The sequence below is a fragment of the Ambystoma mexicanum genome, chromosome 6q, assembly GCF_040938575.1.
Source record: "Ambystoma mexicanum isolate Mex_15411 chromosome 6q, UKY_AmexF1_1, whole genome shotgun sequence".
In the NCBI taxonomy this organism is placed as follows: Eukaryota; Metazoa; Chordata; class Amphibia; order Caudata; family Ambystomatidae; genus Ambystoma; species Ambystoma mexicanum.
Genome location: NC_090937.1, coordinates 411,290,894 through 411,307,186, shown reverse-complemented (window position 1 = coordinate 411,307,186; position 16,293 = coordinate 411,290,894).

The window sequence follows — 16,293 nt, the reverse complement described above, 5'->3', positions numbered from 1 at the left end:
CCCCCACATACCCTCACCCCCCTACACCTCCCCCCACAACTCCCCCACACATGGTGTTCAAGAAATTGTCTATTACCATCATCAGGCTGCCCCATCTACATCCTGCCACTCCCTGCACCAGGTGGTGGCATGTCCAAGTGGCGCAGGGTGCGCGCCGACCTGCGTAGGGGGCTGGTTTGCGTGGAGCTTGAGGAAGATGGGGTGGCCGCCTGCTCCATTCTGGCGGCTTCACGCTCAGACTCCATTGAATCAGCAATGCCGGTGAGGACCTGCTCAGGGCAGACACCGCCTCACACAATCTATTTGTTCTTTCCACGATGATCTCCCTCAGGAAGGCGGTGTTTTCGCGCCGCTCCTGCCTTGCTTGGGCACTGTCTGTAATGAACTGTCTCACCAGGGCAGTGAGTTCCTCCTGCCGCTGCGCAGCGTGTCCTGCCTGCCGCACCCCAGCCGGTACACCAGTGGAGGTGGAGGGTGCATGTGTTACATGGGCAACTGCATTTGGGTCCTCTATGGGACTCAAGCTCCCTTGTATGGACTCACCCCCAGACTGCTCCGGGGTGGTGTTGCGGTATGAGTCGAACGGTGTGAGTTGGGGTGATGGGGCCAGACTTGGTGTAGCAGGTAGGTCGGATGAGTCGTCCTTGATAGGCACACACACCTGTCCCTTTACCTCGTCATCTGTGAGGGGCGCTGTAGCTGCTGCAACCCCAACAGAGCTGTCCTCTGTGGATTGTGGCCCTTCAACTGTCTCCTCTGCAGTTGCCACAGGTGTTGTGGGTACTGTGGTGATGGGCCTTGGTGGCACCAGTGCCGTGGCATCCAGGGCTGGTTTGGTCTTTGGTGTCTGTCGTGGCTTTGGAAGTGGAAGGCATGTTGCCTTCATCACTGGGCCTCTTCCGGGGTGTATTCGCCTGTGGCGGTGAGTCCCGGTCCTCGCTGTCAGGGTCTGAACCTGCAGGGGACAATGAGAGGGATGGCATGAGTGATGGTTTGACAAGCAAGCATCATGCAAACATTAGTATTATTGCTCATCTACACAATAGAGGGGAATAGGCAGTGGAGTTTTGATGATCAAGTTGCTTGCTATATGGGTGGATCCGTCACTCATGTTGGGGCAGCCGTATGCTATGTGACATGCATTTCTGTTGTGGCCTGCATGCAGTGTGACTTATGCCTTTTTCATATTTGTGTGGTGTGTGTCAGGTATGGCATTGCCATGCTGCAGGCATGTGCATGTGTCTGTGCTGCAGACGACAACTAGGCTGGAAATGTGTATGTATTGGGCCATGCCTTGCTTCTTTAGACAGACAAATTTGTGGACTGTCATCAGACTTTGCATTACAGTGTTTTCTTGGGCTACTCACCTCCCTCCGCCGATGACGTGGCGCCACACTCCATATCGCCCACGCCTTCGATGGCCTCTATGCCAATCGTGCTGGCACAGATCTCCTCCCACCGGCTCAGCTTTATTGGGGTTATAGGTCAAAGTATCGACCCAAAAGGGTCAAATGACAAAAGGGTCGAGTCAATTCGACCGGAAAAAAGGATCACATTTTATTTTTTTTATTTTTTTGGGGGGTCCCCCCTGAACCCCTGTTTTTGGTGTAAAAACACCTTTTTTTAGCTAAACTATAGCACACACAAAATGTACATTAAAAAAAATGTGATCCTTTTCTTTTCGCTCGAATGCACTCTCACCTTTGGCATTCAATCCTTTTGATTTAGGTACTTTAACTGGACACCCTTTGTTGGTGAGCTTGCTCCTCCACCAGTAGCCATGGCTTGGCTCCTGTTTGCGGACAGGATGTTCCTGACTCGCAGGTGCAGGTCATCCCATCTCTTACGGACGTCCTTTGTGTTGCGGGGGGTGTTGCCTACTGCGCGACCATTTGGGCGACTAGTCCCCAAATTTCCTTCTTCTTGAGGACTGCCTCCCTCTTGAGGCTGTTTGCAAATACGAGATTGACATTGTCAGCCAGGGTCTCAGCCAACATGGTGAGCTCATCCTTGTTAAAGCGCTCCTTGCGCTGGCGGGAGGCACCTTATTTGATTGCCTTGGGCATTATATAGTTGTTGGAGGTTGATCTATGTACTCAGCAATATGCTCCAGGTCCTGGGTGCTGAGGATGGCAATGGATTGTGTTTTTAAAGATGGCCGCCGTGCTCTTTCTCGTTCCTGTGCGATGACGCTACTTCCGGTTCCGCTTTTTCATGGCACTGCTAATAGCGGTCACCGCTAATAGTGGTGCCCGCTAATGCTGTATCCATTGATGCCGGTAGTGCTGTCAGCGCTTTCCATGATGCCGCTAAGGTCCATATTTGGAACTTTAGCCACATGACGGTAATGCCGTTACTGGTATGGTGCAAAGCTTGTGCCTGCAAACTCGTTATAGCCCTCTATTAGCGGGCTCTTTACTACACGGACACAGTATTTGCTCCATGCTGGTAAGGACAGTTACTTGCTTCCAAACTCGTAATGAGGCCCTTTATCTTCAATCTGGTAATTGGGAGCTACTTTTCGGTGCTGGTCAGCAAACAGGTTTTGTCTTTTTTGGCCTTGTTCAATTGTTCTGTTGCTTCTTCAAGAACTTGAGTGATAGATTTGTGTAAGGTTTTTATTGCTCGCATTTCCAACATGTCAGGTGGATCAAACACTGATGTCCGTGGGTGTCTACCGTTTAGAGTATAGAATGGGGTTTGTCCATTGCTTGTATGAACCGAATTGTTGTAGGCATACTCGGCTATACAAAGTATGTCTTTCCAGAGTTTTTGGAGTGCTGAAGCATACATCTTAAATTTTGCTCTAGCGTCTGATTGGTGCGCTCGTTTTGTCCATCGGTTTGAGGGTGGTGGCAAGTGGACAACCATAGGTCGATTTTGGCAATCGCACAACACCTTCTCCAAAAGGCAGAAACAAATTGTGTCCCACGATCCGATAAGTTTGATGGAAATCCATGTAACCAGAGAATTTGTTCCAAGAACACAGTGGCGAGAGTAGTTTTGGGAGTTTGGTGGAGTGGAAATGCAATTTTAAAATTGTAGTTTTTGTGAATAGCCGCGGTTACCAGCAAACGTCTGGTAACCGCATCTACAAAAAGCACATACATAGGCGCCTGGATACTATTGTGAGTTTCATTAATTGCGGCTATAACCTCATGTACGTTTAAAGTCGCGTCTATAAATATACATTTTCTGTGCAGTTATCATATGCTCATGTGGATGATATAGTACAGAATTGTATTTGTGTGTGTTATTTTATGTACTTAGTTGTTCACTTATTTGATTTGATATGTAGTTTGATTTTTGGCTTGCATACAAATGTGTGTGTAGCCGTAGATTCAAATCAAAATCTTTAGCCGCGTCGAATAGCCGCGGTTATGAAAGATGCTATGTGGGGTAAAAATAGGTTTGTGTCAGTCGCATTGTTTGTTATTGGTTGTTGTTACTTTTGCATTTGTGTAGGGCATAGTGATTGGTTGTGCTGAAAATGTGTCAGCCATCTTAGTAGTTTTATTGGTATATAGTCTTCTTTTTTGGTGTTTGGTTTGGAAAATATTAAAGTCACAATTTTCTGCAGTTTTGTCCTTTTGATTCCTGAACTCTGATTGTGCATATGACAGAAGTGTGGCTTATGTGAAAGTAAGTGTTCATCTTTATTTACATATTTGAAGGTTTATTTGCAGTGTTGTGTGTGTTAGTTGTAGTGACCATTGCTTTCAGATGGTGTTCATTATTATTTTCTTCATTTGCTGTGTTTGAGTGGCTTTTGTATTTGTTATTAAGGTTGAAGGTTATTTGCTTGTATTTCTTGTACTTTTAATGTATTTTGAGGTATTCAGTACTTGTTGGTGTTTGGATCGTTTTGTGAGGTAGTTCAATTGCTGGTGTTGTGCAAGTTAATTTTTGTAATGTGCATATTTTTGTATTTTCTTGTAGCTGCATTGTTATCATCACCCCCAGCGGATTTGCACTAGATGTTGTACCATTAACTCCTGTGAAAGGTCAACCTATATTCAAAAGATAGTGGTACTGCTGGAGATGGAAGCAGGAGATGCATGGAAAGTTTTCTCAGTGACCTTTCTAGTATTTAAAATGATTTTTCAAATGGAGTGGAATCTCTCCCATTACTTCACTGTGGCATCTCCTTTGGCTACCCATTCAAGGCATTGTCCACACAAGACTTTCATCACTGAATCTGGGAAGTGTTATGAGGCAGTGCACCTGGTGAATGCAAACTTGGTTATGATACCGCTGTTAAAGTTTAGAAAAAAAAGGAAAATACATTGCCACTTAAAAAAAATCTAATGATGGCAGGTAATCTGGTGTTGCGCGATTACATTCTGCCATTCGCTAAATGTGTCATCTTCCTTAACTACCCAGTTGGAGCATTTTGTACACATGACTTTCATCAAGGTTAGATTGGGTGTTGGTAAGAGAGGAGTTTGTGTACTGGATAACACTGCTGATGTAGAGGCCTAATTTGCGGTTGGAGTTGTTTATGCACTGGTGGATGGAGGTTATGTAGGTGGTGCTGATCGCCTTCTATGCAAGGAATGGGCCCCATTCATTTTTCTTTTCAGATGTTTCATGTCTTTTATGATAGTCATCATCAAACTCATTCCTTTGGAGTTAATCATAATAGATGTTCCCAGGCTTTGATATGGAACATCTGAAGGCCCACAGCGTAGGGTTTTATTGCAGAAGGTGCACAGTACCTACTCTGCCTCTTTTCTGGAGCAGTGTTCCTTCACTTTGAAGAAGCGCCAATTGCCAGCTCTTTTTATTTTTATTTTTGTGTGCTTCTTTCTTGGTGGTGAAGGATTGTCGACCCAAATGATGATGTCATCACTACACAAGCTCTCATGTCCAGAAATGTTGGAATGTCTAAGTAGGAAATAAAAGTAAAACTTTCAAAAATGCAAGATAAAAAAAACAATCCTGCAAAAAAAGTAAAAGTAAAAAAAAAAGAAAAAGTAGTTTAATAAACTTAGGGGTCGATTCATGGAGCAAACGTGCGCCGAAAATCCCAGCGCAAGCAGGCGCAAGGTAGCGCAAGCGCAAGAAACGCAGCGCACGTGTGCGATTCAAGGAAGACGCTGCGCGTGTTTCACGCTGTCCGTGCGCCCAATCCTGCCATGGCGCACGCAGGCACACACAGCGTGCGCTACGTGCACAGCAGAAGCGCACATAGCGCGACGCACACAACCAAAGTGGGCAGAACAGTGGGCGTAACAGGCGGAATGGGGAATAACGTGTGAAAAAGAAGGCGTAACTGGGGAAGTACTGCAGCGAACTACACGCCAACATCCCGTATTCATGGATTCGAATACGGGAAACCCGCGCACGGCAAAAGACGCACACAGGTGTCAACGCGTCCGCCACACGAAGGCAGGCGGAAGCGTCCCCGCGCACAGTATAAAAGTGCGCGCAAACAACAAACATCTATATACAGCTACGATGAATGCCCCATTTGTCGCAGCACTGATCGTGGGACACCGCAGGAGGAGGAGAATAGCCAGGGCATGCATTTTCGCACCACGGACAAGCCTTTTTGGGATGCCTGACGACCAGGTCTACAGCAGGTATAGGTTTGCACCCCACATCATCCTAGTCCTGGTCAGGGAGTGGGAAGATGACCTTACATCCCCCACCCTTTGCTCCCAAGCATTGAGCCCCTTGGAGAAGCTGCTCAATGTCCTGCATTTTTTGGCCACTGGGTCACTTCAGCGGACAACTTCCATAGTGGGGGGGGTCTCACAGGCCACGCAGTCACGCTGCCTACACCAGGTACTGGCAATCATGACAGCGCGCCCCTCAGTCCGCGGGCACATATACTTGCCCAGAACACCCGCAGAAAGGCAGGCCGTTGTCCTGGATTTTTTCAGGGTGGCACACTTCCCCAAAGTGCTCGGTGCCATAGATTGCACCCAAGCTGGGCAGCATGGCGACACCTGGCTCCTAGGTGAGTACAAATGCCCTTGCACATGCATGCATGTCACACACACACACACAAATAAACAAACCCCAATAATCACAACCATTTACACCTCCCCAGGGGACAGTGCCTACCCTCTGAGCAACCACATTATGACGCCAATCCGGAACCCCACCACACCACCCCAGGTAAGATACAACGCCGCCCATATTGCAACCAGGGTCATAGTGGAGCGCACATTCGGAGTGCTCAAGTCACTTTTCCACTCCCTTGACCGCTCTGGCAGGCAGCTACTCTATGCACCACCAGTAGTGTGCAGGATCATTGTGGCAGCATGTGTCCTGCACAACGTTGCAACACGGTAGGGCATCCGGTGGACATGGTGGTGCCCCCACATCCCCAACCACAGGCACAGGCGCTGCCCATGGGAGGGGACAGGGCACGTGGCGAGGAAGCCCTGACCCAGCTTGTGGCCACATTTTTCACCTAAACTCCCACCCCTGCGGAGTGCACACAGGCCTGGCACATACCAGGTGACAATCGATGATGACAAAGAGACAGTCAACTGTCACAACCCTACCACCCTGAGATAGTTGCAATGGAAGTGCCACATTGTCTGCATCCCTAGCTACTTAAAAACAAGCTATCCTGTGTGACCAAAAGGCACACATATGACATGACATGATATGGCCTATACACAAGTATTTCAAGGTGCGATGAGGCAGGGAGGGGGGAACAAGGGAAGACAGACGATGGTACTACTAGGCCAGGTGTCATTTAGATTGTGCAAGTGCAGGGGTAGGGGGAAGGGAAAAGTGCAAGGGAAAGCGGACGGGGGGAGTGCAGTACAGGGTAAGTAGACCAAAAAACAAATACATAGGCCAGCTGGTGGCAACTGCAAAGGTAAGTGCAGACAAGTGCTGGGAAGGGGGGGCTGTAGGGATAGAGAGACAGTCCCGCAGTGCAGGGGTTGCCAGGGAGGCAGTGCAAGTGGAGAGTGGCTTGGCCAGGGACTGAGGTCGGTGAGAGTGGCCCAGTTGCAGATCCAGTGCAGTTCCCGTGAAGAATTTAGCAAGGGAGAGGCAGAGAGAAAGCAGAAGCAAAGAGGAAGGTCTTGAGGTGCTTCCCGAACCGGAGATGGTTCTCCTCAAGTTCCAGTGAGGCAGGAAGCCTGTTCCAGAGGGAGGGCCCTGCCGCAGAGAGAGATCTACCCCCAGCTAGTTGCTTTGAGAAGCGGATGACCCTGACATGCAAGGTGTGAATCACACACACCTGCAAAACAGGCCATGGCCATCACTGTTATGTCACTCAAACCCTCCCAAACCACAACATGACATGGCAAGCAATACCAATACACCAACACAGTAACAATAAGGTACACATTGCCATGTCCAAAATGTACAGTGGCATCAGACAATGATGCCTGACCTGGAAACAGATGAAATGACTGACCAACAACCTCCCACCCAAAATAAGTCATTTCCAAATGCATTACAAGAGTTGTAGACGTAACATAACAATGAATACCTGTCTACATGCACATAGTGCATTGCAAAATCAACACTGCAGCTTCTGTGTGCTTTGTCCTACTCCTGCAACACACTGCCCAGCGCACAGCACAGTGAACAGCCATTGTGTGATGCACACCGTGAGCATCACATCTAAGCGACAGACCACATCAAAAAGCAAATTAGGCATGTACAGGATCCATAATTGGTCACCGAACATGTGCTGCAGGGACACAGTTGGCACCAGAAGGCAAACAGTGTACACGTGGATATGCAAGGGTGGTTGTACATGTAGTGCATCAGAGTGCAAGTGTGTGGGTCAGCAAGGACATGCACTCAACATATGCATGTGCAATCAAGTGACCATCAGTGTTCTCTACACATCACATGTGAACATTCACCATGTGTACACCCCAGCATGTCAAACCACAACTATCCCCTCGCACCTGAAAGGTAAACACAACACATGAACAGGCATTGATCAGCAGAACACAACATGTACATAGGATACCACCATTACAATGTTCCCATCACACTGCAGGGCAAGGCAACTATCAACAACAACCCCCCCCCCTCACTCACAAATGACCATGACCCACTGAACAACTGCACCTGGGTCATGGAGCCTTCAACCCTCAATTCCACCTAGCCAAAGGATCACCTTTCCCCTTTGTCACCATCTCCCACCTTGTGTGTAAAAAGGTGCCTGCACCCTCAGAATCCACACTCATTTCCAAAATCACAAAATCCAAGCCAGAAAAATGAACCAGAATACCCTCCAGTAGATGACTTGATGTAGCAGTACCTCACAAAGGCCAAGTACTACCACAATGATGCAACAACCAAGGTAGCACAGTAAAACAATGTCACAACAGGATGTGAACCATGTGTGGTACATAACATAGAATGATGCACCATGAACGGATGTGTACTGTCACAGGTCCCGTGTACAGGCGCGGGAGTCTCACGAAACAACCACCCCCACCGTGTCCCGGGTGCCTGCAAGGTCAAACTCACACAGGCCCCTGAGCCCCTGGTGACGAAGGAGGGTCAGGGATATGCAGTCGGGACAGGTGTTGGCACACTGGATAACTGGAATGAGTGGCAGGAGAGGGGAGGAGGAATGACACATGAAAGTAGGGAATGCACGAAAATGTACTACCTGCATGAACACATACACAATCCAAACAAACTTGGACATCATTGTCATGGCCTTCTGTAGTCCAGGCTTAGGAGTGGCACGAACCAACCACCCCCTCTAGGGTTTTGGCGCCTGCAAGTTTGGGGCTTAAACAGGCTTTCGCAACCCCAGCAGGGAAAGAGGGTTAGGGAACGTTGCTTGGATAGGAACGGGAAGCAGGAACACTGGGTAGAGGGTACAGGGTTCAAAATTACATAGGATTCCGGGTGATTAGGGGGAAAAAAACATACCAAATTGAATTACACATTCATCCATGCATTAGTGCACCCCCCAGCAAGCCTATGCAGAGCAGTTTGAAAGAAAAACAACAAGACACTTAGCTCTGGTTTTGAGTGCTGGCCTCCTGCCTGCACACTCTCAGGTCCGGTTACAGGAGCACTGCAATGCTGCAAAGAGAGCCACAGTCAACAACCTGTACGTGCCAATTACACAAAAGCACACCACCAAACATGCCCCATAGCAACAAACTACTCTACAAACAGACAATCTGGTGTAGTTGCTTCATACCCATATATAACATTACCCCTGTGATGGGTCATACACAGTCAATGCAGTAAGTCAGCCGCAGGTCGGTGCGTGGCAAATGAAACACCAATGTGTCACAATTCACAAAACATGCAATGTTCCCTGGGTAAGCAGACATACCCATATAGCAAGCCATGACTTCAGAGCAAGTTGTGTACAACCATGACCGAAACAAAGTTGGCAGTGCATTTATCAAAATGTACATGGAAATGAAATGCACTGCACCCGAGTATGTCCCTTGCTGTATGTCCCTGTGAGCTGCCCCTTTCCATGTCTCGGAAGGCTACATGGTTGATACAAGTGCCTCAATGGACCTTGGTGTACCGGAGGGTATGTGCCACTGCCCCTGCAGGTGTCCCAGAAAACCTTACAATCAACAGCCATCAGTCCACCAACACATCTGAGCTGCATTGTGTGCTTCAACACCAATATTCGTCCAAGCTCACCATCAGTGCTGTGACTAAGCCTGCATGTGCAACTTGCCTGGTGCAAGCTTTGCTGTGTTGTGGCCCCCCCTGTGCTGCTCACCTTGCCTGGAGTTCCTTGGAACACGTCAGCAGTTCTAGGATGTAGGTCTGCAATCCCTGTGCCTCTGCTTGTGCACACATGTGCATGTGGGCACCAACAAACGTGTCCAGAATTCCGACGTCCAATGGGCCATGTCTGCTGGCAAAGGTGCTCTGGAGGCTCATCCACCTGCAGAAAGGTCATGAAACAAATGATTAATGCTTCAAAGTCATCTGTGTGTGTCTCTTCAGGCATCTCAATACTTGACCATGTCAGAGAGTCTTTCACATCCAAAGTGTGGAACACTATCTACGGCATGAATTGCAACAAGCATGTGCACAGTAAAGATAAGAAATATACTACACAATGCATAGCAATGAATGTACACATTAATCATGAAACACCCCATCTCGCAAAAGCTGAACAGTGGACAATCACACCAAAATCATCCCCACTAGGGGTGTAAACACAAGTCACACAGCACCAGACATGTCACAGATATGACAGTCCAAAGCCCTTGTGTAAAAGGTTGTGACACCAGACCATCCTTGCGAGCCCATGAATAAGGGAGGCAGGAGTGGCATATGTGAGTCAAGGACCCCAAGCAGCAAACACATGCACAAGACAAACCTGAAGGGCCCAGCTGGAACAGACAGTGGATGCCTTCAAAAGCCACAAAGCACTGCACCGTCACATGAAAGCACAATAGACAAGCAATTTTAAACTATATTAACTAATTACACTAACTATGGAAAACCTACATTACCTAATTAAACTAACTATCAAACAGAAACTAAACTAACTAAACTAAAAGAAAAATCAAAAATGGCCACATACGACCCGGGGGGGAGGGGAGGCACCCACGAGGGGGGAAGTACAGGGTGCTGCTCAACATCCACATGCGATGATGCTGAGCCAAAAAAAACCCCTCCATGGGCTCAACGCCTGCACAGCCCGACCTATGTGGGAGATAGATGGTCGTCCGAGTCTGGCTCATCCTGTAAAGGAGGACGTGGCACAGTAGCCTGGCCACGCCTAGCCGCAGCTTGCCCCTCGTCGGCAGCAAGTCTGCCGGAGGGTGAGCCTGGTTCTGTGTGGCGATGTGACGTAGGTCTGCATGCAGAACCTCACATGATACACGTGCTTCCTCTTGCAAGGTAGCACGCGTAACACAGAGTTCCTCCTGCAAGGCCTGGCTGGACAACCGCTGTACCTCCCGGCAAGCCTGTAGCTCAGCCGAGATGGTACGCTCAAGCTGTGCAAACCTCTCCTCTGCCCGCTGCCTCTGGGACATCATAAGGACACCCAGAGTGGATTTGAGGGAAGCAACTCCTCCCTCAGGGCATCCATGTTCGCCTCTGCGTTAGCAGCAATTGCTTGACACAGAGATGACATTTCAGCCTGGCGTGCCCTGTCTGAGGCCGTCATGCCCAGCCTGAGCGAGCGGGCCATGGACCGTGCCGCCTGCTGCTGGAGAAGCACCTGCCAAGCAGGGGGGAGCACAGATCGGGCCACACACTCCATGCTCTCAGCGATGTTCTCCATTGCTGCCCCCTGCCGTTCAGAATTGGCAGTCATGTCTTGCTCCCACTCAGTATACTGCGGTTGCGTGCAGCGACCACATTGCCGGGCTTGACCCCTGCGGGACCCAAGGACCGTGCGTCCTCTCTGTGTTGGCACCGCCCGCAGCTGCACGACTACATGCCCCCGTCAACGTGATGTCCCAGGCACATCAGTGACTGGTGTGGAAGGTGACCCTGCGTCCCGATCCACCACGGGTGGAGGAACCAAGACTATCTGATCCCTCAGTGCAGGTGTTGCGGACAGAGGAGTGTCCACATCAGAATCACTCACCCCTGACACATGGACTTGATGCTCATCCAACTCAACATGGACGTCAGAGTCGTCATCAAGGTTGGACTCATAGGCAGCCAGAGACAAGATGGACTGTAGCACTTGGGGGTTTTCGTGGCCTACCACCCCAGGACCCCCACTAGTGCCGGGTTGATGTAGTGGTAACAACCCTGTGTCTGGCATGACAACACCATCCTCTGCCTCCATTGCGTCATCACCTGAAAAATAGAGAGAAAAAAGGTCACTACACATGTCAGAAGCACAAAACACACACACACCGACAGCAAACGCATCAGGCAGACTAGTGACACACAACATATAACCTGGCATGCATGCTGGGTCAACTTTGAATTGCTTCTGTGATCAGACCTGTTGAAAGGTGGCAGTTTCTTGGAAGTGGGTCTATGCAGTGCAGAAAATGTGTACGCCACTCACTACCTACATGTACAAGGACTCCATGGTGTGTGCCAGGAAATGTGAAGGCAGTGCAATGTCAAATTCAGACATCACGTGCATTGTGCATTCAATGTGTACCATATCTAGAAGCCAAGCACCCCTCCACCCCAGTACCAAAGCAGGGATGCCTAGCATGGTATCAAAAGGCTGACCATACACCTGTGTATTGACAGGCAGTGTTGACTGGCATCAACAGCCTAATGTGATTCAAGTGACAACACTGCAAATGATGATGGGACAGTAAGCAGGACACATGATGAAAACTGTGGATGCCGCCCATGTGTGAAGAAGACACAACAACAGTTGGACAGAGTCATTGGCCATTGAACAGGCTGATGCCTGTGAGCCACACAGATTGTCAGACCCTAAACATGTGTGCAACGCAGGACTGAGCCACAGTTGACATGGGAAGGCTGATGAGATGCCAGGCAATGTATGTAACCATTGAAGGGGGTGGGAAGCAAGATGTTAACAGCCCCCCTGCACCTGCAAGGCTGTATGTGACCCCGGTGATGTAGTGACGGGTCACGCAACGCTCAGGCACCCCAAAACTGCAGTAAAACCGTGCACGCAACCCTGCAGCCTACGTGCATGGATTCAACCTCCCGCAGTACGCGGTGGCACCCAGTAACACGAATAACGCATACGCGTGGGACACGCAGGCTACTATGACATCGAAAATGGGTGCGATACACAGGGGCACCCGCAGTGGGAAAAAGAGCATGTGTGACTCACCGTCTGAATAGCGCGATGCAGAAAAACACGCGTAGCCAATACCCCCGCCAAAAGAAGAGATACGTCCTTGATAGCTGTGAAGTTGTGATGGCGCGCGAAACAACAGGAAGCAGCAACACATGTCGGTCTCCACGAAAGGCACGAACAGCAAACTGCTGGGCCCGCTCACCTTTAACCCATGCTGAAGGAAACGCCTGCGCGTGTCATGTCACTTACGCGCATGGCCCCTTTCCTCGGATTACACGCGGACGTGCAGTTTTTCACGCGCGCTGAAATGCCCATGCATGCGTCACGTCACAATGGTGCTTGAGGGGCCTTCTGTCCAATGAAATTGCGTATGCGTGCAGATGCGCTTACGCTCTAAGGGCCTTTCCTCGAATTACACGCTGACGTGCAGAATTTTCACGTGCCAAATCACTCCATATCAAGCTGGCCACGCGTAAGCACACGAAAGACCACGCTCCTGCCCCGAGCGGTAAGTGTACATGCATCCTGATTGTGAGCTGTGCGTGTGGTGATGTTTCAGTAGTGTGCAGGTTGCACATCTGTTTGTATGGGGTCGAGTATGGGTGGGGGTGTACAGGGCCGTGAGGCTAACACATGCGAGGGCTGTAATGTGTGAGACATGGATGGTGCTTCTGTGTGTAGGCTTGCATGCCAAATGCAGTTGTGTGGGGACACATGTTTGGATGAATGTGTATGTAAGTAGACATGTTCATGATGTCACGCATGTATGTTGTTTTCAGCTGCGTGTATCAGCACTGTGTACATGTGCATTTGTGTGTATTTGACAAGGGTGCAACAGTGATGCAACATGGATGCATGTGACAGCGGGATGTGGAAGCCTGATTGGCAGATGTGACATGCATGCCCATCTGAACACTGCGACACTTGGCAGAGGTGTACACATGCATGCAAGTGTGGTGGTGTGTGTACATGTGTAATGCACTTCCTGTGTTGCATGTGATGTCTGGCTCAGCTTTGCCTGCTCATGCTGTTGTATGTGTATGGATGGTGCTGGCAGTAGCGATATGGCTGTGGTATGGCTCATGTGTGCGAGTTGAAATGACATGTGTGTTGGGGATTGTGATGGCATGTCTGAGGTTTGCCAATGCCACTCATGTACAACTGTGATGTGTGTATGTGTCCATTGTACAGTGCCCTGATGCCTGTGTTTTATTTCTCCCTGTCTGCAGCGTCAACTGATGAAGAGGGCAGAGAAGGTGCTGTGGAGCACAGCGGCGTGGATCCCACCGCCAGCCGGAGACGCAAGGCCCGGCTCCACTCCCAGGTTGTGATCTCGTCGGGGAGTGAGGAGTCTGGTGCCGCGTCCCAGGCCGCAGCTGCCGGGGGGCGGGCCAAGAGGCGGAGGTTGGAGTTGGACTCCTCAGCAGCAGAAGGGGCAGCTGGGACCCCACAGGGACCAACGGGGGAAGATGGCACGGAGTCATCCAGGTTGGTGGGGGGTTTGGTGGAGGAGGAGGCCGTGCAAGCACCAGAGACGGGGTCTGGAGGTGGGGAATCCACTGGTGCTAGTGGTGCAGTGCAGGACCAGGGACAGGAGGCAGCACAGGCCGCCGCGGAGGTGCCTGTGTGCAATCCTGTCCCTGCATCATCTTGCACCAGCAGGGATGCCTACGTCCAGACCCGTTTTCAGGCAGGGGATGAGCTCACAACAACTGGCCTTCCTCTGCCTGCGGACGTGGCTATCTGGGTCCGGGTTGAGCCTGTCCTGACTGGTGTGGCGTTGCGTCAACGGGCCATGCGAGGTGACCTGCAGTCTTTTCATGAGGAGACTGCACGTCATCTTGAATGGCTCGTTGACCACGTCGGCCTACTGGGACAGGTCACCCGGGCCGGATTCCTCCGTTTGATGGGGCTTGCTACGACCCCCCTCCTCAACTGAACCCCCTATGCGCCAGTCGTCCTCCGTGCCATCTTCCCACCCATCAGTCACCTGGGTGCCCTGTGGAGCTGCCTCTGACAGTGCGGCCAGGCCGGTGGAGGAGGCATCCCTGCCAAAGTCGGGAGTCGGACGTCCAGCAGGGGTGGCCAAATCAACGACTGCACCCCAGCCAGCAGAGGATGTGCAGGCAGCAGGAGGCAGTGCACGGGCAGAGGCACAGCAGCAGCAGCAACGTGGTGGGAGCCATGAAGGCTCGGGGCCTTCGACATCGGAGGGGCAGGCATCGGCCGGAGGGCAGGAAGACCCAGGACAGAAAGTGTCTTCCGTGTGGCAGCGGTTGGGCCACGCCATAGATGCGGAGCGGCAGCGGGCGGAAGAGGCACGGCTCACGATGGTCAGGGCGGAGAACTCCATGCAGAGGGCCCTGAGGCGGGCCGAGTGCCTCGAGGCAATCTGCAGGGGGTTGGAGGTGGACACGTCGACAGCCCTGCGGACCCTCAGGGCCATGGAGGAGGACCGCCTCCGGGACACTGAGCAGGAGTTCGATGATGCCCTGGCCCGGGACATCCAAAAGTGAGCCGTCGGACTAGCCCGCTGCCCTTGTACATAGTTCTGTAGTTAGTGTTAGGTTTCCTTTGGTTTTGCATTTGTTTTGGACCTTTTGGACAATGGGCCACATTTTTGTATATAGTTTTTTTTTATTAGGTAGTGTTATTAGATGGGTTTCATTTCTTCTGTTGGGATCATGGACCCTGACTTGTTCATCTGCACATAGTTGACAGTTGGATTTTCTTTTTTTTTTACAATTTACCCATGGAGCAATGGCCTTCAATTATAATTTTCCATTGGATTTTCTTTTGTGGACTGTGACTTTGGACACCATTCCTTTGGATTATGATTTTTGGTTTTGCATTTTTTCACGGACATGCTTCTTTTTATTTTATTACATTCCCATTGCTGTTTGTTTATTTTTGATTCAATTTATGTTTCCTTTAATACATATTTTCTGTTCAAACTTCAATGAGTAGTATCATCTCATTGGTTTCATGCATATCATGATATGGGTTTTGAGATTCACTGACACCCATTGGGTGAATGTGAGGGACATGTGTTCGTTTCCAAACTGGCAATTGGGGTTCTATCATGTTATTGCCATTTCTAAGTGGGTGTATGCAATACTCGGGTGGGTGTTTTGCATTTGGAGGCTGACCATAGGGACCAGGGATCTAGATTGTGATGACATGTTGGCTGGGGAACATGAGTTGGGGCCTGGTGGAGGGTGCACCACAGTGCTGGGGGTGGGGGTGATGGGAGACATGAGTGGGGGCCTGGTGGAGGGTGCACCACAGTGCTGGGGGGTGGAGGTGCAGGGGAACATGAGTTGGACATGAGTGGTGGCCTGGTGGAGGGTGCACCACAGTGCTGGGGGGTGGGGGTGCAGGGGAACATGAGTTGGACATGAGTGGGGGCCTGCTGGCAGGTGCCCCACAGTGCTGGGGGGTGGGAGTGCAGGGGAACATGAGTTGGGGCCTGGTGGAGGGTGCACCACAGTGCTGGGGGGTGGGGGTGATGGGAGACATGAGTGGGGGCCTGGTGGAGGGTGCACCACAGTGCTGGGGGGTGGGGTGCAGGGGAACATGAGTTGGACATGAGTGGGGACATG